Here is a 22752-nt window from a genome sequence, read left to right as displayed (position 1 = left end):
TATTTGTAATTCTTAACTTCTTTAGTAACCACTGAGACATTTATCAGATGCAGGAGTGCACATCAGGGCAAACACACTGAAACAGAGCCACTATTACACTCAGCCTAGTAGCTTTGGTCCTGCACATATCATGAGCACTGGATGATCTTTAAGGGCCTTTCCAACCCAAGCCATTCTGGGATTCTACCATTCTATGTAAACAAGTTTGTTACCAATTAGGAGAGGCACGTTTTCATACGGCTGCTTTTTTTCTCTACTGTCCCCTGGAATTACACCAGTTTTCTACCCAAAAGCTGACTTCCGAGAATTCTGTATTTGATTTTGTGTTCGCCTGACGAGAACTCCTGCCTCACATGGCCAAGCACTCTCTCATCATCCTGGCAGACTTCAGGAGGAAGCCGCGGGAAGGCAAAGCAAAAAAGAATCACCCACCAGCACAGCCCAAGCGGGAGCAATATCTGAAGTCACTCACACCTCATTCTGCTGCTGTTTGGAGCAAATTCCCCGCAGCCACGTGCACTCCTACTCCCCACCGCTCAATGAGGACATCCAACAAGCCACCACCACAACGAACCCATTGGGCCACTGAGGACCCAGCTCTGCAAGAACCATCCCCCCCCCTCCAGAGCTGGCTGCACAATGTGTGCACAATCCATACATCTGCGCGTGCATCAGGAGCTGACACCCCCCAAACGCTGGCAGCATCAACATCTAATCGATATGCGTGTTCGCCAGCAAAGCTGACTGGTACATCTGTTCTGTGAAAAAACATACATTCTGCCTCTAGTACAATCAGTGTAATTAAAAATTAACATGCATTAATTGTTGGAGCTGATGTAAACAGCTGATGTTCCACTTAGCCCTGTCTTCTGTACATATCATTAGGCAAAGCCAAATATTGTTAAGTAAACAGGCAACACTTGCAAAAAGAAATAGGAAACTAATTCCAACTAAATAAATTGACGACGCAGTGCAAGTCACATTAAAACAGTTGAGGTAATTATTAGGCTGCTGGACTAACGGAGACAAAATCATAGAAGACATACTTAATTGTTTGAATCTCATTTCAGGAAATGTATTTAGGCACAGTGTGAAATACAATTTAACTCGGACGCTCGTGAGGTGTTTTCCCCCAAGCGGGATGGGCAACGCGCTGTAGAAAGAAAGATACAGGTTGGAGTTTGATATGCAGGTAAAACAAATAACTTCTCAAATGCAGCAACCTCGACCAACTGCTTCAGCATCCAGCAGTCTCAGGAGAAATCCGGGCTGGTTATGCAACGCTAAAGGTTTTTTTTTCTTCCTCAGATGCATCTGCAAAATTCCCATCAATACCGGTGGGAGCTACACGCAGACACCGGGCGCAGAGCACACTCCTAAAGAGTTACTTCCCACTTTTTATCATTGTTATTTAAATGTCATAGCAAAATAATTCCTCCAATTTGTATACAAACAAACCAGCAGCAAAATCTGCTGGGTCGCGCACACCCAGGGCCGCTGCCGCAGATCACAGCGGTGCTGCGCATTGCCTGGGGCCGGCAGCTGCCCGTACCCGCAGGCTGCAGGAGCTGGGTGCCTGTGCTGTCAATCTCCGCGGGATGAGGGACGCTCCATGAGCACTGAGCAGCACCTCCACTCCTCCACCACACTCCAATGCCCTACACGCAGTTCCTGACACAGGGCTTTGCATGCTGGGCTTATGCGGCGAGCTGCTTTTTGGGGATCCTCGGTGGCCCAAAGAAGCCTCGTGGTTCCAAACACCGCCCAGCAGGGCTGCAAGAAGTTGCACCATTGAGATTCCTTTGAACGGAAGAAGCACGGAGCAGAAGGGTTTGCTCGTTGCAGGAATGCTATAACTATGGACTGCAAACTGAGCCCAGTAGCCTGAGCCACGCACCTAGGTTTGATCCATGAGCTTCTACAGAATTCCCCAGTGATTTTCTTAAAGTTTAGCAACTAACTGCACATGGAACTAACTGCACATGGGGACAAGAATGCTTCACAACGGTTTCTTTGCAATTGCATTTGTAACATTAATACTCTCGAAAGTCGGAGTCAAAGCACGTGCTATCCCTCCCACAGCCATAGATGATCACAAATGATGATCACAAAAAAAAGGTGAAAGATGCTTTAAATGAGCATTCTCAACAGAACACCCGAGGACAGAGATGGGGCTTTGGATGTTTCAGTGCTATTGGTGTTTGGATGTCAGTTTTGTCATGGCTTTGTCAGTCTGTTAGCATTTGCCTTACTAATGCTGATAAAATGCTGCGGCCCTTGAGGACCTTCCCATTACAGACCCTTCTTTTAACCACGCACCTCCAGTTCTCCAGCTCTTAGGGCCTTCCACACCTCACAGACAAAGTTCCCACCCAACCCCCTGCCCTGAAACCCCTGGAAAGTTCACAGCACTGCTCAGCTGTTTCATAACAATATCAGGCTCATGATGAACCAAATGAGTTCTGATTTGTGCTATTTAATGTCCTAATGGCTTGACTAGTTAGGTAGATAATTACACAGTATGATTTATCCAACCCATTTATAAATATTTATAATAATGGATAGATTAACCTTTGGGATTGCTCTCCGGCAGTCCCCTCAGCTGGGAGGCATCGCCCAGCACGGCTGCCAGCGCTGCTGCCCACACGTGAACTGGCAAGGGCACGGCTCAGCTTGGGGAGCAGTGGCCAACACAGCATCTGGGGGGCAAGCAGTGCCTGTGGCTCAACATGGACACCCTAGCTGTAGTCCTAGTCCTAGCCCCACTCCTGCTCCAGCTCAACCCATCCCTCATCCCAACTCTTACCCATTCTCTGTGACCCCTACCCCAGGACAGCTTTATCTCCACATCCCATTGAAGTGGGGGAAAGAGAAATCACAGTGGGTGAGTCATAAATCTCAGGCTTGAACTGCCCAGCCACTCCAACACGGTCTACAAGGCGGGAGGAAGCAGCTTGGTTTGCCGACCTCCGACAACAAAGAGCTTCAACTGGAGGCCCGGGTTGTCTGCAGGGCTCTCCTGAATGAGCCCGTTCACACTGTGGGTACAGGCGCTGCAGGAGCAGACGTGTCCCCGTGAGTCACAGCAGCCCACGGCCGCCCACCAGGGCACAAGGAGCACATTGTGGTCAGCGCTGCGTGTGGGGACCGGCGGCTGCCGTCAGCCTGGGACATCCCCGCCAACGTCCCGCACACCCACCACAAAAGGCCACTGTTCTCCACGCCGTGCCCTGCAAAACACCAACCGAAGCTGGGAACTGGGAGCGCCCGGTGCTGCGTGCCCTGAAAACCCTGCTCCGAATCCGCTGCTTGGAGCAGGGAGAGATGCCCTCACGTAGAGAGAGTCACCTTCACACAGAGTCAGCTCCAGCACTTCCAGTCTGGCAGAGCTATTGCTTAAGATCGGTGAAAATATGCTAAATGCACATTAGATAGAAACAAAGAATTGAATTTGTTCTCTTATGGTAATTATCTTTTTGGATGGCTTTGACTTTGCTGGAACAGTTCCAAACCTATCACATTTCTGAATTTTGATACAGCACAAGCTTTCCAAATTTCGGCTTTTGCATCCCAGCAGTGTAAGGAGAATCACAGAATGGCCTGGGTCGCAAAGGCCCACAGTGCTCATCCAGTTCCAACCCCCTGCTGTGTGCAGGTCGCCCACCAGCAGCCCAGGCTGCCCAGAGCCACATCCAGCCTGGCCTTGAATGCCTGCAGGGATGGGACAAAGAGACAGTCCAGCCCCTGGCCAATGCTACTGAAAGTCAATGGAAGCAAGGCACAAATCTTTGCATACACTTTGGAAAATTCTTCTCGACATCATTAAAGTGCTGTAATACTTATTGTTATTGTACTCTCTAATTGCTAACACCTTGTAACATGTCTCTGCGCTTGGGAAGAGCACCGCCATGTTTGTGTATTGCATTATTAGAACTAATGTTCAAATAAAAAAACCCTTCTAGCAACAGAATGAAAATACACAGGAATAATTACAAAGAGACAAATAGATTTCCTAATTCTAGGATCTGACTTAAAAGCAAACTGTTTTTATTCTCCAAGATTGAACTGTGGCACTTAGCTTCTCTACTGCATGCCTAAACAGACATCTGCTGTATAAGTCATTAAAACTTAAACAGCCAAGAAAAGAACAAAATATTTGAAGGTATTTGGGTTTTATCACATGATTAAAAATTTTTGATTAGAACATATTTTCTGCTTGAGATCTCGCATTTTTCCATGCAAACTGTTGCACCTATAAAAAGATATTTGCAAGATGTATCTGCGCCCCAGACTGGCTCTGCAACCACACAACAGCAGGAACACGTGTCCGTTTCCACGGGCGGTAAATCCCTATTGAAATTCTACAGTCTCTCTCTCTCAAAGCAGTGCTGAGCCCACCTGCCAGAACGTCAGCTGCTCTGGGGATGGTTTGCATCCACACACACGTGGGTCCCCAGTGCAGGTTGAGCCAGAGCCTCCAAAGGGAGGAGGAGAAGCAGAGACCCATGGAGCAGCCGGGGAGGTGAGTTTATCTGTGGTCTGTGATAATGCTGGGTACACATAAGAAGTGGTCAGGGGATCAGATTAGGCTCCTTTGGAATTTTATAGATGGGTCATGAGAGATCCTGCTCAATATGAAGATACCTAAGCTGTTGGGTGAAGAGATGAGACATCACTTCTTGTGAGACTGCAACCAACACAACTCCTCTGTGAAACCCTTCAAGTGTAAGCAAGGCCAGCAATGTGTTGGGGAGTTTTGGGGTGCATAACAAACTGATTAATAACATGTCTATGCATAACTTTTAAACAAACTGCTTTAAACACTGCACTATAGAAAGGCGTTCAGATCTCAAAGACAGATCACAGAATCACAGAATGCTTGGGTTGGAAGGGACCTCAAGGACCATGAAGCTCCAACCCCCTGCCACATGCAGGGCCACCAACCTCCACATTTCACAGCAGCCCAGGCTGCCCAGGGCCCCATCCAACCTGGCCTTGAACACCTCCAGGGATGGACGGGGCATCCACAGCCCCTCTGGACAAACAGATCTGGGGTTCACTAACATACATTCCAGATGGGATGATCCTAAGAGAAAATGAAGGGTTGGAAACCACGACTTTCACAACTTCTTCCCACCTCTTTCAGACAACCGAAACTTTCAGAAACTATAGATTATCCCTATACTTGGTCTAGAACCAATAACGCCTACTGAAACAGTGAAATAATTAATTGTGTAATACGTGACCAGAATTAAAAATGAAAATGCAATGCTAGACCTTCCCTCCTGAGCTTCCAACAGCACGAGTGAAGCTCTCCCGATCAGACAGCACATGTCCATTAGCACACCTATGGTACCCCAGCACAGTGGGCACTTCGCACTGCTGCTCGTGCATTGCACACATCTCCATTTGCCCGGGCTGCTCCTTGTGCAGCGCTCCATTCTGAACTCGGAGCACTCTGCCAAGACCAGGGTGCTCACATGATACGAGCCGCGACACAATTCATACATAATCTGAATGCGGCTTTCTTCGTGGAACCATTCCAATGCTAAGAGCAATGCTAAGAAGAAGCAGTAGACAAAATCTGCCTCCAACAAATTAAAACCCCCCTCCCCGGTATGCATACAAGTTCACACCAGTCAGACTGTGTAGATTAGCAGCACAGTGAAGGGACCTACTTAGAAATGGACACACATGTTGGAGCGCAATCTGGCACGAGCATTTTATGCAGAGTGAGCTTTTGGAGTCGCATGGAACTGTATTTTTTCCTCCTGCTGCTCTTGTCTCTGCCCATTGGCAGTTTTGACATGCATCATAATTTCGCAGTCTGCTCGTGATGTTGGAATCCGGTCAGGGAGCGTACCAGGATCCTAAATCAGTCCCCATGATTTGTGCTGCAGCGAGTGAGCGCGCGTGAACCTCAAGGTTGGCATCGCTGCCAAGACACTGCTCATGCACCAAAAGCAAGCTGAGCTCCGGGGAGACGAGAGATACAAATGAGTCCTTGGAGACCTCCTCCAGCTGTACCGCACATTTGCAAGGGCAGAGGAGCGTGCTGCTGTGCACTGCGGCTGCCTTTGTGCCCGGGTTGCTCCAGGCAATAGCGAGCTTGCAGGCTGGGGAGCCCCACAGCCCCTTGCTGGGAGGGCAGGGGGTGCAGCAACACAACGCCAAGGCCTGGCTATGGGCAGGGTGGGAGCAGGGGGTGCGTCGCCACCAAGCTCAGCCTCCAGACAGCCGGGCAGCACCAGCACCTCAAGAGCAGCACCCTTATGCCTGCTTCACCAAAGCACGTGAGCATCACAATTTAGAAAGGAGTGAGATCTCCTGCTCGCTTTAACGGCCATATATTCTACTTGTATTCAACAGCTGCGGAATAGGCAAAAACCTCTCCCTGAAGGAATCCGCCTCAGAAATTCCACCCAGTGTCCTCACGGTGCTCTGCCCTTGGGGAGCTCCGCTGCTCTCATGGCAGGGGGAGCACGGGGCCTGGCAGGGACTCACAGCCACGTAGGGTAAATAAATCCTTGAAAATCTAATAGCCTCCAATGTGACTATACCCTGCGATAAAGCTGTAAATGAAACACGCCGTTCCCAGTACAAATAATTGCCTTTGTTTTCATCATTTTGTCTAGTGCGTCGCGGGAGGCTGTAGAACAGTGTGAGTTTTTCTGATCTATAATCAGACAGTTCATAAAAATCCTAATGGAAATGAAGATTTTGCTATTTGGAGTGGTCAAATTTCCATTTTCAAACACATCACATTTTAAAACCCAGGTTGGCATTTTGGTTTGCTGAGAGTTTTAGGATAATAGCAAATTACACAGAAAATCTACCAATTCTTTGTCAAGTGAACTATGCAAAAAAGAACCATTAGTTCATAGTTCATCTGTGAGATGGGAAGACATCCTGAATAATAATTTTGTGAGACTACGAAGGGCATTTATTCGCAAATAACGCTCACATCTTGAGAATTAAGACTGCCCCTGCTGTCTGTAAAGCCACTGCACTCAGCTTTTCATGCGAATACATTGGCTGAATACATTCATTTTCCCCACCAGAAAAATGGGAACCCCCCTGTCCCATACAAGAGCAGCTCGTGCCTCACCACATTGGGGATGGGGAATCCCATGGGTCCCCCTTGGCCGCTCACCCTGCCCAGGCTGCAAGCAAGATGCCACCATCCATTCTCAAAGCTCATCTTCTGCACCAGTTCCCTGCCATATTTACAGGTCTGTGCTTTGCCACGGCCATAATCTTTACTCCTGTTGAAAAAAAAAGACAGAAGCACAACTCAGGCAAAAGAACACATTCTTTTATCCTGCATTCTGTGCAAAAGTTAAACTCTGTGGCATAGAGGAGGCTCCCAAGGCAGAGCTTTGGGTCCTGTTATTTAGGAAATGAAAACCTACCTGGAGCACACTACGAAGAAAAGGTACAGAAGATTGGTTAACTAAATTAATCCACTTTTTCTTTCCCTTAATAACAGCGCCCTGAGGCACAACCCATACAGAAAATTGTCTGTGACTTGCACTTTGAAGTGAGCACGGAAAAGGAATCCCATCGGGAATTTGCTGCATTTGTTACAGCACTGGGATATATTCATCTGTAAATAAATATATTTTTGCTTTGGGGATCTCAAATGATCTTAAACGCGATGTTTGTACTACGACTGAGCTAAGAGTATTCCTATTACACAGAGAATTGAAATGCTATTAATACTTCTGTGTAAGTTTGTTGTAAAACATGAGAAATCACTCTTATCTTCATTTTATGATCCTATGACCTATTTGGGAGCCCATTAGGAATTTGTTTTTTCTTTAACAGTCTGAAGAAAGCTAGTAATTGCCAGTGGTAGCATCTCTGGAGACCTCCCCCAGCAGAGCCATTTTCCACCATGCCACCCCCAGCACCCAGCCCATGGCTGCAGCTCCTCCTGGAGCCCAGCACCCAGCAGTGCTCCATGGCAGAGACTCATGTGCTGCACTACGACTCCGGAAAGTTGCAACCACCGAAGTGTAAATCCAATGTATTTATACATGTCTCAAAAAAAGGTGTGAGCTACTCTTGTTGTCCCCTTTCCCCTTAGGCTGTGTCGCTCACAGGTATTCCTTAAAGGTAGAGATGAGACACTGTGGCTCCCCTTGCTGTCAGGTTTGTGGTGCAGATGAAGTTCTAAATATCAAGTTTGTAGACCAGATCTTTCCAGATTTTTAGCTGAAAATACAAGATCTAATTACGGGGACATTTCCCCCTGTGGTCTGACTCACACAGAAAAAGGTGAAAATGGAGTGGTTCCCTGACCTACTCTGGAAGCAGATATTTTATTCTACCCTATTAAACAAGCCTTCTTTCTCTGAGTTTTTTACTGGATAGCAGCCAAATCTAGGAAGACAAAAAAGAATTTCCTTGGACAGTCTGACCTTTCCCTTAACTTCAATGGCATCTGACAGCTTCTGAAAGTCCTGGCCACCACTGAACCCAAGGGCTTTTACCCTGGGAGACAACAGGAACCTCCCAGGAGCCTCCACTGGCTCCCAAATGGGCAACCAATAAAAACGTTTGCAAGAAGTGTTCAGAATATCACGGAATTTAAAAGCATCATCAGTTCAGCTTGGGCATAACAGATTTAGTAACGACCATTTTACCTCTGAATAAGTCTCAGATACTGCTGGGCTCTTCCACACAGTTCCATTTTCCCACCCCCGATTTACTGTGCTAGTAACCAACAGTAAGAACTCTTAAGATGTGGGGACAAAGTTGTGGGAATTTTTCTTTTCAATGAGCAAATCCCTGAAAGGTGGAAATTTTGGAACAACTTCATTGTGCCTACCAAAAAGAAGGGATGCCACCTGCTTAGGTATACCTCGCATCCCCTCTGAACTAGGGAACATTCAGCACTTCACCATCTGAGGCGGCCTCACGATTAAGACCAGGTGCCTAAAAGAGGACTTGAAGCCTCCCACTCCAAGTCCATTTTCTTCTTTGAGGACTAGAGAAGAATGGAGTATGGTAGGGTAGGATAATATAGAACAGAGGAGAACAGAGTAGAGTAGGGTAGGGTAGGGGAGAACACAACGCAACACAACAGTCGTAAGGGACCCTCAAAGATCATCTAGTACAACTGCCATCGTGTTTCCTTCTGCAATGTTTCTTGCTTCCAAGAACACATCCGAGGCTTTTGATCACATAATGGTATGCTCTACAGTTTCACCTACCAGAGGAAACGGCATGAAAATTTCCTGAAGCCACGTTCACAACAGTAGCAAGAGTGAAGAGTGACCACAACGTGGTCGGACTGAAAAGTGTTGACACTTAAAAAGGAGAAACGGTGTAATTTTCCCAAGAAAACTAGAAAAGCTCCATGGAAGTTGAACTGCTTGCAGGCAAAGCTTGCTGGTGTTCTGCAACCCCTTTCCTGCCAGAGCCCAGTAGGATCCATCCACACCAGTGTGAGGTTTTGTCAGGAATCAGACTCTGAATTTCCCTTCCCACCCAGCAATTGGATCTGGTTACTTATCACCTCATTGAAAAAACCAAGTGTCTTCCTGCATTTTTGCCAGCAGAGCCTCCTCATTTATCCCCATATTAAAGATTCAGCCACCGTGCATTAAATGAACCCGTTTCAGTGGCAGGTGCTTGCTGGTTTTTAGGCTTTAAACGGTACCATTACTATCATTTATAAGGATAACATCACAATTAAGAATGTATGAATAATTTAAAAATGAGCAAGTAGCTTTTAGTTTCACACCCTGCCTGCTGAAGAGGTTTTAAAATGCAGGGTCTTTATTTTATTGCAAAACACAGGCTCGCCTTGGTAAAAGGGATGAGAAGTTACTAATTTCAGGCTTTAGCTCAAACCCTTTAATCTGACAAATAAGTGCCTTCGGTGAGTACTTTGTTATCTCCTAGAGCCCCGGCAGAGCTGTTGGCAGCCTTTGTCTCAGTCTGAGAGCCTTACCTTATCCTAGGTGAGCCAAATGAGACAAAGGGGATGCCGCCAGAGAGCATCCCTGGCTTAATGGAGCTTTTCTTCTTAAATCCTAACTTGTACTCTCGGCAAATATTATGGAACAGGCTCGTTTCGTCGCAATAAATAATGGCATATCATTAAAATTCCATTCCGTTGTTGAGAACAGTGTGATAAACTGTTTGCGAATTGGTAATTCTATTTATTAAAAACAGGGGCATTAATTTTGACACGTTGAATTATAACGCAGACAAACAGATCTTGTGTTTTAATTAAATGCTCCCATTTGATGAGGTTCTTCGCATTAAGATTTAACGCCGGGCCGCGCTGAGCAATGGGCTGCAGCCCCATTGGGTCCCACTGCCCGTGGGCTCTGGGCAGCCCCAGTGCTGATGGAACCCCACATCCCGCACCCTCTGCTCCTCCTCCTCCTCCTCCTCCCCGCCATAACGGTGCTGTTTGACCACCGCTACTTTTCTTATTTCCTAACGCTGAAGCAGAGCTGAATGTTTAAGGAAAAAAAAAAAAAATAAAAAATAACAACCATACTGCTTTGAGGTTTCTTTCACATTAAGCTACATTTAATATTCATTCCGCATTTTTTTTCTATTAATTAAAAGTAAACCGTGTATTGTATGGTACATTATCCCTCTAACAGCCCCATGTGGAGATCATGAAGTGGAAGACTAATGGTGTAGACTTTAGCATTTAGTTTTAACCAGAATAATTTACATATCTGTGAGAAGAGTCCGAGGCATGTGTAAATAAGCAGAACTCTGAGATATCAAGACCCTTGCTTAGTTTACTACGGACTGGAGAGCCACGGGCTGTGTATTTATTCCATCAGTCAGCTAATTTAATGAGACTTTATACGGCGTCTATTTCTGCGGAAAACACAAAACTTATTATTAAGGAGAGGCATGTGGCAGTAAGAAAAATGTGTTTGTTTGCTTTTTTATTCTATTACCCCCAAGTAGCAAAGGTGATTCTATTCGCTGTTCATTAAAGTTTACCTTTATAATTTATCAAAGGGGACCGATATCAACAGCTTTATGCTGAGATTTCAAAATTCAGGACTGATTAAAATCTAATATAAAAGGCCACAGATTTGGGGTGGGTTTTCAAGAAAAATAGCTTCCCAACTTGAAAGTACGGATTTCATTAATGTCCTTCTCCATTAGAAGGCACTATAAAACACGTTAGTGGCATTTTCACTTCAAAATCCACGTGGGCCTTTCCACATAAGTTTCAAGAAAAGGAAAATTCTGGTAGAAAGCTGAGAAAACTGCACAAGAGAAACTGAGACGGCTTGCACAAAGCCAAGCCACACCTCGCACAAGGCTTGCACAAAGCTTGCACGAGGCCAACACTTTGCACAGATACACCCCACTCACAGCCACCACGCACCTCTGATCCGCCACGCACAGCCATGGACAGAATGCATGCTGGTGCACGCCTTCACTGATCACAGCCAAGATGTACACGTGATGAAAAGCACGTACAAAAGCACCTGTGCAACAAATAGGGGACAAGGGAAAGCCGTCCAGGAACGGGGCAGCAAAGCTGGCCAGAGGAGCCCAGAGTTGAACACTGTGACCCAACCGAATGGAGAGCAGCATCCCTTGTGTGGGGTGAGGAAATAACCAGCTTGTCATGGGTGTTCCCAATGGGAATATGTTGGGAATTGATATTTGGAACTCAATTTTGATTGGATTAACCATATTCTGGGGTGGGAACAAAGCAAAAACAGGGATGCACCAAACTCACGAAGTTGGTGACATAAATACTACTATGGAAAAAATACATATTACACAGGTGTTACAAAGCTAGATATTCCAGCTTCTTATCTCGAACTACTGCTTTCCTTTCCAATTTGCTTACTAATTTAGCCTTTGAAATCTGACTGAAATGGAACAAGAAGAGCTTCCATTCAAATGCAATCAAACTGTAACGACTTTTTTTGTCTCCTGCATTTTGTCGGCAACTGAGAGATGGATGAGGCATTGGCACCACCATCACCAGGAGCCAGACCAACATTACTGCCAGGTCAACAGGGCAAGGCAGCACCCTGCTTCCCTATGAAAGGACTACAACAGGCACTATGGCCAATCATTTATAGAAAGATTTGAGGGCTTTCTCAGCTAGAAAAAAATGGGGAAATTGAGAGAAGAGTTGCCTTTTAATCATGGAAAAGTCCTATCATTTCAGATGTGGTTCATTTTTCTGAATTCGTGTTTCAGAAAATATGGAATTACATAAAAATTTAAAAAAGAGCATAAAAATAATCTGTGCAGACACGACCTGGCATTCCATGCAACTCACCTTAACATCATTTCTCTAACTGCCCCCACGATGCCTACCACACCCCAGGCTGGGTACCCCTCCCTTCATTGGCGTGGATCATAACACCTAGGAAAGCATGCCTGCCTTCCACACACGTAAGGCTTTCAGCACTTTGGCTTTGCACAGTTCCACAAGACAGCCACACTACAAGCAGTTTTTCCCCAAAGGCTTGAGCAAAACTTTTGTGTATCCTTATCCTCTTCTTGATCCTGCACAATAAGGAAAGGGAACGGAGCTTCCCAGTCCGTCTCTGCTACGTGATTAGTCCCATGAATCTCATTAGAATAATAAAAATACGGCCTACTTATGGCTTCAATTAAATGTTTCCTAAGTGAGAAATAATTAAGAATTGCAGAATCCTGTCTGTGAGTCAACTGGAAACCCAGCTCCTGTGGGAGGAGCCCACAGCCCCAGTGCACAGCACCAGGCAGCCCTCGGCCCCTTCCCTCCTGTGCTGCCACCTCCAGACACAAGGCATGCGTTCTGCTATGCACCAGAACCACTCGTTTTAAGATGTCTGAAGCGGATGTTCAAAAATACACATAGGGGCAGAGAAGAGTATGAGTCCTGGGATGCTCCTTCAGCACCATACTTGCTTGATTTGCAACGCTGCATGCCACGGTGAGCTCCCTGCAAACTAAGAGTGTGCAACGTCCAAGTAAGATGGACAAAGAGAAACCAAGGCAGGCTAGATGAGATACCCTTCTGTCACAAGGGTGAGGGTACTCAAATAACATAAGTGTCTCATCTGAGTAACAATTGTGGTGCTTTCTGCTATTTTGCCTTGTGGAGATAACAGAAGGCAGGAATACCAGCCCATGTATGCAGCAGATTTAGAAAAGCTTTGTGACCGTGCTTTTCCAGCTTCGGATTCTTAAGCAATTAGTTTGCAGATGTCACTAAATAAATGGCATTCATTCCTTAAGCAGGAACCATACCTGTTAACCATCTCAGCGTATTCTAGCTTTAAAGCTGAGCTTGATGTGCACAGCATGCTCAAAAACTGTACTCACAGTTCAAATGAGCTGGATTACAGACCATGACCACTGAGACCCTCACATGACAAAGCCTTTGTGTAATTAATATGCAGGGTAAAATGCTCCCTGGACGGCTGCTAAAGCGATTTAAATCATGCACATAAAAAATGTAATCACAAATTTAGCATGGTGGACATTGTAGTCACACTGTGCTTGATTGCATAGAAGGTTCCAAGTGTGTTTTAAATGTCCTTTAAGATTGAGATTAGGACTTGTACTTACAAGATGCATATTAATCTAAAACTCAACATTTTTCAGTGTGGGATCACAGTAGGAGAACATTATGGGCAATAGAGGTTCATTCTAATCCCAGTAGGTAATTACACTTTGAAATAATATTCTTTAATTAAATCTTGTTTGCAGTTGATTGATTTAAACACTAAATCTAAAAACCTAAATTTCAGTTTTTATCAATTTTTGATGCTTATTGCACAGAACTTGGGCTTTAATTGATGTTTCTGAAGTTTTTAAAGCTCTTGTCCACCGTGTCCTAGCTGAATTTATTGTAATTACCAGCATCATTCTTTTGCAGTGCAGACAACTTTCACTAGAACCCTGACAATTTTAGGTACTTTTAAAGCGTAAAATGCATGATGCATATTTGCTGTGAAAGAAAGCTGGTGTTTTTACTGTGGTTCTTTCATAAAGCATCCTGTCCACACACTGCAAACTGTTTTCAAAGCTCTGGAGAAGGGACCTGCCTTCCACGCATCTACTGCTGATGCTGATGCACGGACTGCCAGCACAGGCCCTCCTACGGCAAGGCCTCCAGCACCAACACCCAACCTTTCCTGCCCTACAGTTCCAATTTGAAACCCCCACTCAGGCCCTGCAGCATCTCCTGCGCTGGCACTGTGCTCTGGAAGAGGACAGGGTTCCTACCAGCACAGCCACAGAACCACAGAGTCATTAAGGTTGGAAAAGGCCTCTAAGATCGTCAAGTCCAACTGTCAACCGATCGTCGCCAGACCCACCAAAACGGTGCCCTTAGGAAAGCGTAGGAATGCCAGAACAACCCTTTGCTACCTCTCCATACAAAACGCACTTGGAGGTCAATGGGCACGCACAGAAACGCTTGGCAGAAGGTTTTCCCCACCTCTGGGCATCTCCCAGAATGACTGTGCTTGAGGCTTGGGCTCTTAGCCCGCGGTGGGGGTAGGAAGCAGTGCAATTAATGACTGAGGGGGAAGATGGCCCAGCCACAAGGACAGCGTGGCAGTGGGCACAGGAGGCACTTATGCACCCCAAGCAGCCCGAGGAACCCCAGTTTGCTAGGAAGGCTCGCTCCTGAGAGACCCCATTGCTGCAGCAGCAGGAGGAGGGCCCACGCACGGAGCTGCCAAGTCCATAAGGAAAGGAATACAGCCCTGTATTGGGTAGCACCAGTGCCCAGTGCTCACCATGGGAAATTACACACGTAAAACTGCAAGCACACCTCAGCAGGGCTGACCTTTTCAGCGTACGAAATCCCACACCCAGAACCTCAGCAATGAGTTTGTTGGCTGGAAATGAGCTTTGGAAATGCAGAGTTTCACCCTGGTCATCCTTTCAGGCCCAGCCGGGTGAGGAGCAACGGGCCTGAATTCAAATCTCAATCAGCTACATAACGATATCATGTATGTGTCTTAGAGTAAATTAAATTCATGATACTATATATTTAATAACAGAAAATTCACACCTTGCCGCAGCTGCATTTGTCATATCCGAGAAAACGCAAACTACTGTATGGAATGTTTTATTAAGATGACTTCGCTCTTATGAGAAATGATTAAGTCACTATAAGAGCAAAGTAAGACCACAAGACCTCATTCATTGTAACACTAATATTAATCACACAAATAATATAAGTGTCTTACAGTAATCCACATTCCCTTAAAATATATATTATACATCCTGAGGGCAAACAGTAACACAACTGACTCGGAATAAATCCCTCAAGCCATCCTGGCCAGAAGAAAACCATTTATATTCTGACAGATTCATGTATATTTTGTTATGCGTAACAAATGAAAATATTTACAACACTATCAGAGCTCAAGAAAAATTAAGTCTCGCTAATCAATATATTTCAAGCATGAATTTAAGCCCTGTCCAAATCTGACAATGTCCTCAAAAATTAGCATAAAATAATCAGGCGTCTCTCCATCCATTTAGCTGTGGTCAGTTATTATCATTGTATTTAATCTTAAATTTCTTAAATTAATTATGTCCCCATGCTGGCATAAAGGTGAGAAAAACAAGGAGCCTTCAGGTGCTCCATGAATTTCTTGGCAACGAAACGATTCAAAAATGTGTTCATCTTCTCTAAATGACATTCTCTGTTAATTCACTACAACAGCATGGGAAGACAAAAACAAGGAGGCAATGATTACACTGATGGCAGCAGTCTGTACAAGTGCAGAACGGCGCCCAGGAGGCTGGGGGTCTCCTGCATTAAATACAGTAGGCTCTTTTTACCCAACCCTTCCCTTTTGGCACACAGATCAGCTTCGTGCAGGTGGGTCACATGAGCTTCCCTCAGAACTCATTCCTCATGCCCCATCCTTCGCCCCATACAGCCTCCTCCCACCCCATTGCCACCAGCCCCATCTCAGCAGCCCCACACGCTGCTGGTGCACACATTTTCCTCCTGTGAGCAGGTGCCCCATGCCCTGCAATCACAGCACACTGCTCCCGGAGCTCCCCACGCTTTGTTCAGTGCCTCTCTCAAACCTTGTCACAGTGGCAGTGCTATTCCTGCTCTACCAAACGGAGAAAACATTCTAACATGACTAAAAACTGACTATCCGTCCTTAACCCACGCGTCTCCATCTCCTTTCAAGGTGAGGTTGGACCAGGCCCTGACCTGTGGTGTCCCCCCTCATCACAGGAGAGCTTTACAGGTCCCTTCCAATGCCAAGGATTCCATGATCCTATGATTCCCCCTCTTATTATCTGCAAGAAATTCGGTGAGATGCCAGTCATGCAGTCATAAAAACAATATTTCCCACTTCCTTGTCAGAGCTACATTCTATTTACCTCCGTTCACCCCCTCTGACAGACATCAGAAAAAAAGGTGCAAATAGATGCACTCATTATAGACCCGAGTCTGTGGAAACTCAGCATGAGGTCAACTGCTACAACAGAGCTGTACAGAACCCTTCCCACCCAGTTTCCCCCTTGCAGCTCCAGTATGACCTCCAATACTGCATTTAGTCCATACTGGGCTTATACCAATTTTGGACCTCCAGAGAGTGGTTTCTTTCTGCCTCCCATCCCAGGAGCTAAATCTTGAACAGGTAACAGCAATGCAAAACAGAAGCATTCTGCATATTGGAGCTGGTTAGGGACGTGGTTAGTGGGCACGGTGGGGATGGGATAGGGTTGGATTGGTGATCTTAGAGGTCTTTTCCAACCTTAATGATTCTGCTGTTCTATGATACTGCCCAAGAGCATATGGAGAATATTAATCCTGCAATGCTCCAAGACAGCTGAAATTGTTTCTCATGAAATTTTAAGAATCTTTTCATTGATATCCAATATGCAGATCCATATAGAGATATCTGCTCTCCAAGAATGCCTCCACGTGCAGCAGATATGTTGTAGACGTTGCTTTGTCTATGGAAAATGCAAAAATCCCAGACTGAGCAGTCACACTCCGAGTTCTACCTGTACTTCAGCCAAATGCTAATTACAACTAATTACTATAGCTTGGGATGCATTAATTAACGTAAATGAATGCATTAGTTGGTTTTAAAATGAAGTTTGTTTAAACTTTCTGTAAATCATATCTTACCCCAGCTCGTTGTTCTGAAGCATGCAGCAGGGCCTGGGCTCCTTCCCCAGGGGATGCAGGACCAGAACCATCCCTACTTCTCCCCTTAAATGCAGACCAGGGACCATCTCATTTCACAGCCTGCTCCTCTCCCTTGCGTTAACCCATGGAACAAGTGCAGGAAAGGGCTCCTGGAAGGATTTGTGTCATTCTGTCTGTAAACATCATGGGATGGCAGCAAGCAGGGATGGCTTTGTGTAAGGAACTGAGCTCTGTAAGCATATAAGGGACACAAAGGGTCAGCAGATGTTAGAAGAGAACAGCCATAAAGAACTTTGGGCCTATGAGCATCACACAGCTATGCTCCTTTAAAAACAACGATTAAAAAGTCCTAACTTATAACTGCTCTCAGCCCTCTGTTCAGAATGATTAAACACAGCAGCAGAGGACAACCTGGGCAGAACTCTTTAAATAACGCACAGGATTTATAATTTCAAAAGTGCCCCAGTGCTTCCCCTGCAATTGGCTGTGAGTGCTGACCTGGAGGATGAGAGACGCCAGGCAGCCTGTGCATGCCAGCAGTGTGAAGGTGTCAATTGTACCAAGGTCATCAGCATTGCTGCAAAGGAACCGCGTGGGGTAGCGAGGGAGACAGGCACTGGGGGTGGTATAACAAGGGAAAGAATTGAAATCAAAAAAAGGAAGGGGAAAAAATAAACCTCCACCACTCCCTCTGACCAGAGCAGAATGTGCAAGACAGGGAAGGGGCAGCAAGAAATGAGGAAGCAAACCAGAAGTCACCTTCCAGACACCTAATCTGCTTTTCATGGTGGTAGGCAAAGGGCTCACATGCAGGAGCTCAGGACCTTAAGTGCTGCAGGGATCCCTGCTCACGCTGACAGCATCTGCACACCCAGGAGGGCAGCTTGCTGTGCCTGCTGCTGTCTCCCCAAAGTGTATGACCATCAATAGTGGTTTTCCTCTAAAATGCCTCTTTGTTTTGTTTTGTTCCCTTTCCGCTTCTCCATCCTCCTTTCTCCCAGACTCACAGACTGCCCTCAGACCCACGAGCAGGGATGTCACAGCGGATGAAGGAGTGCAAGACTGGAAATCCCAATTCCCTTGCCCAGGCTTGTTGCTTTGGGTGATTCATAGAACCATTCAGCTTGGAAAAGATCTCTCGGATGCCCAAGCCCAACTCATCCCACCATGCCCAGTGCCCACATCCCTCAGTGCCACATCCCCACGGCTCTGGGACACCCCCAGGGATGGTGACCCCCATTTCCTGGGCACTGCCTGACTGCTCTTTGGAGAAGGAATTGTTCCTCGTACCCAGCATGAACACCTTCTGGTGCAACTTGAAGCCATCACCTCTCATCCTATTGCTGTTAGCTGGGCACAGAGGCAGCCCCCACCTCACCACAACCTGTCAGGAGCTGCAGGGAGCGATGGGGTCTCCCCTGAGCCTTCTCTTCTCCAGTCTGAGCCACCCCAGCTCCCTCAGCCACCCCTCGCACGCTCCTCCAGCCCTCTCCCCACACCTCCATCTGTAAAACCAGACTGGTGCTCCCTACCCACAGCTGAGTGCAGCTCCATAGGCGGCCACGCCACGCACAAAGACCCCCGGCACCCCCCCAGTACGGGTCACCCTGCAGCTTTCTCACCGTGCTGGGCAGAGCCCAGGGCTGGGGGCTGATTTTGGTGTCCCCAGCATTGGGCTCCAAAGCCCCAGGCCTCCCCAGGAACTGCTGGGTTTTCAATTAGGCTGTGTTTTAGGGATATAAAATTGCAATATTCCCTTTCTACACCTTCCCATGCACTTGCAGAGCAACCCATTATTAAGCTATTAATCACCTCTTTCAATTAATTGTTCTAAAATGACCCGGGCTTTAGTAGTTGTGTTGCAATTGAAAAGCTCACTTGTTTTTGGAAAGGTAAAGTTGCAGACGGTGGTAATTTGAGACAGCCGAGCTATTAGCCACTGTTTAGAATCTCAATTACTCTTAAGAAGGATAATTACAAATAAAGCAAACTTGTGATCCCACATCAGTAAGAACAGTTCTTTCCCCCTTTATGGAATATACAAGCAGTTTTTCATCCACCGGATTTAATTTCCACATGAAAAATTGACCTTAACAGTATGAAGTATGGCTACAAGTAAAAACTGTGTTTTCATTGAAGAGAATAAATGCATTTCCTGAACGCCGGCTGTTAAAGCTAATTGATTTATTGGCTCTCTATATAGTGTACTATTGTCTTTGCACTCATGGGACAAGGAAGCTCTTGAGAACAGAACTAAATTCTGCCACTGCAGCATGACAGCTGAAGAGGGCTTTTTTTTTTTTTTTTTTTTTTAATATAATGTGCAAGTTTCCAGAGCTAACAGAAATCTTTCTCGGGCTGGATGTACCCATAATGGATGTGGTCTCCCAACACTGTAACAGCACTGGGAAGCGGCAGCACTGGCAGCGCGTTGCTTCCTTTTAATCAGACGGCTTCCATTGTAAAGTATTTATGTTCAAGCAAATGCAAAGCTCTCGTCAAAAGAAAGGAAATAGGAAACTCCCTTCATCGTTTGTTTGGATTTTTTACTTTACAGACAGCAGTCAAATATTCAGTAGGAAGTCATATTTCTCCCTGCTGATGAAAACAGCTTTAAAATTCATGGAATAGCCAAATATTTGTTATTATCTCTTGCTTTTAGGTTTTATGTAAATGAGTGCCCATAAGATGAAAGCAAGCGCTTGGTAGCAGGTGGGAGCCAACTCACATAATCATACCAATAAAAAAGCCCTGAGGAAAAACAAAATAAAATGAAAAATCAATACAAGATGTTGTTCTCCAGATATGCCATTACAATGCAGTATTCCAGAGCCACACCACTGTGCTCATCAGAGGGTGATCAGGGCAAGCCAGGGGACAAATTCTCCCCTCCCGTGTGTGTAGAAATCCTCGTGGCACGGGATGCCCTCACAGGGACAAAAGAGAACTTCCATTTCCACCTAGACAGGAGTGATTTCCAGCCGTAGAGCTTGTGGGCCACCTCTTGCTCACGGTTTGCATCCTGTGCAGTGACATCTCTGTAGCAGTGAACACATGCATGGTCAATGCAGGAGTTCAGGGCCAGATTGGATGGGGCGTTGGGCAGCCTGATTCGGTGCCTGATCTAGAGGCAGGGTTGGAACTGGACAGACCTTAAGGTCCCTTCCAACCCAATCATCCTGTGGTTCTACAATCTCTAAGGTCCCTTTCAACACAGCTGCTGTCTGGTTCTCTGAATGCGGGATCTGCAGTGGGCTGCGCAGTGCTGGAGGCAGAACTCACGGACTGCCCTCCCACCCATCCATGGGAGCACCACCTGACCCACACCACGTCCCCCAGACGCAATGACAAATTACCCTTGGGTGCTGCGGGGAGACGCAAGTGCATTAGCAAATGAATAATTAAACTCAGAGATAGGAGATGCTGGGGGAAGCTGGAACGATGAGAGGCTGGCAGCCACGTCCTGAGTTAGCCTGGCCAGGCTGTGCTTGGTGTCAGCACCAACTGCTCTGCACAAGGGAAATCGCCCCATGCATGGGCACCTGTGCTGCTCTGCAAACGCGAAATCAATCAGCAAATCACCACATCCCTTCCCTCTCTTCAAGCCTCCCACCCTCTCAGGACAGCAAACCGGCCACTGTCTGAAGGGTGGTGATACCTACATGAGCCTTTGCTATAGCAACACAGCACATCCGCACGCAGAGCTTCCTCTGGTAACCATTAGTGCCTCACCTATTCATTCCTTAAAGCATCAACATCTCATCAAAATCAAGTTTTAAAATCCCGACTCTTATCACAGTCAGCACTCCATAATCCTTTTTCCAGAGGAGGTGTTTCCAAATCACGTTAAATCTTTCATCTTCCTTCCGATTAATTTCAAGGTCTTTGCTGAATCAAATGAGATGTTTTTAAAAACCCTCTGTTGCAGCTTTTTGGGCTTTTAGCCAGCCCTGCGAGTCCAGAGCATCCAGCCACGCGACGGGAGCACTCTGTGCTCAGTCACATCGGGAGCTCCAGGTTTTGGGAGAACGTGATAACAATAACCCTTCTATTGTTTTAATACAGCCGATAATTTAAATTATGAGGATTGCTAAAGCCTGATTATTTTGTCCTATGGATTATCAGCAGCCGTATGACCTTGAACACAGTCGAGTCGACTCACCGATTTCTACAGTTTAAGAAAATAGCAAATCTAGCATAACTGTACCAACTTTGTCTGACCTGGGGAAATCACAGCGCTCTAAATACAGATAAAGGTCCATGTCAGATCCACTCCGTAGCACCAGAAAAGTTTATCCTAGGATGGGGAATCATCTGGGAGTGCTACTGAGCTGCCAAAATGGCACGTCCCAGATTTGCCTTGAATATACAAACGACAGAGAACAGCACTGACCCTCATTTAATTCATCCCTAAAAGAGTCGGAAACCGAGGAAAAGGTAAAGAGGAAGAGCAGTTAACCTCTGGTGACCAAAGGTGCACTTGATCTGTTATTTTGTATTCTATACTCTTCAAAGAGCAATATAAACAGAATTATTTATGCCCGGCAAAATGTTGCTAATTACTTATGCACCACTGTTTGCTTGTATTTTAAGCTCTCTCTACCACCCACAGGCAGACGTTAAACAGCTGCTAAAAGCTAGCTTTAGTCTTGCCTGTTTGAAATTAGCATACTTGAGCTTTGAAAAAACTTTGTTGCCAATTTACATATGCATAGAGACTGATATTTAGACTCACCATATGATATGTCCCTCAAGAGCTTTTCTTATTGCCTCCATCCTCAGGTCTCAACCTAGAGACTGTAAATCTAGCAGGTGATTAATTCTATACCCTTGAGAAACTAGCAATTAGCACTTGCAACCAGTAAAAAATTGTCATTTCAAAACCCTGTTTACTATGCCCATGTATTTTCTATGAACTCACAGTTAACTCTAAATAGATGGGTATGGCAATAGATTTGCAGCCTATTCCGTCTCTTTATGGAAAAATATAATATAGCTCCCAGCTAATCAACCTATTAAACACACCGAGAGGGATTAAATAATTGGCATTCCTTTTTTCAGATATATAAAATGGGAAGATGTAGCAAGCATGGAAATACTCGACATGATGTTTTATGTTAGCAGACCTTAATCAGCTCATTTCAACACGATGACTTTGTAGGGTTTACCTGTTTTGTGTCAATTCTTATCTCTGATAGCTGAAATTACCGTACTTCCAGATGTTCTTATGCATTATTGAGGTCTTCCGCAGTAGATGCTGGAAAAGGTAAGATAAGGTTTTATTTCTTTGTAGTAGTCACAACGCTGAGATCAAAGGCAGCAAAGTGCAGTGCTTAGTATTGAAAACTACGATGAACTTCACATTTATTTTCAAGTAGAAAATCTATCACAAAACTGCTCATCAGTCCTTAACTGTTTCAAGTGTAATCCACTGCACCACGATTTGAAGATCTGGGGGTGCTTTTTCTAAAAAATGGGGGAAAAAAAAACAAAAAAAAGGCTGTTTTAACACTCACTGAACGGGCGCCCATCGGCAGCGTGCACAACAGCACACAGCACAGCGTGCTTCCCCTAAAGCCCCATTGAAAATCTGCCTCGCAGGGAAA

General features: G+C 45.8%; 1 long non-coding RNA gene across 5 annotated transcripts in view; it reads right to left on the bottom strand.

Annotated features, from left to right (window-relative positions):
• Positions 1-22752, bottom strand: part of LOC116227469 (uncharacterized) — a 103719-nt gene that overhangs the window by 5121 nt on the left and 75846 nt on the right. For 4 of the 5 annotated variants that reach the window (XR_016468077.1, XR_016468079.1, XR_004166569.2 and 1 more), the window contains 2 exons: positions 22315-22403; positions 6948-7265 (listed from right to left, as the gene is read on the bottom strand). This is a non-coding gene — a long non-coding RNA (uncharacterized LOC116227469). Of the gene's footprint in view, positions 1-6947; positions 7266-22314; positions 22404-22752 lie in introns of those variants that run through there. The other variant, XR_016468080.1, reaches the window with a different exon arrangement.

This window comes from Phasianus colchicus, chromosome 7, assembly GCF_987193195.1.
Source record: "Phasianus colchicus chromosome 7, bPhaCol1.hap1.1, whole genome shotgun sequence".
NCBI lineage: Eukaryota > Metazoa > Chordata > Aves > Galliformes > Phasianidae > Phasianus > Phasianus colchicus.
The sequence above is the reverse complement of the archived record's forward strand: the minus strand, read 5'-3'. Positions and strand labels throughout refer to the sequence as shown.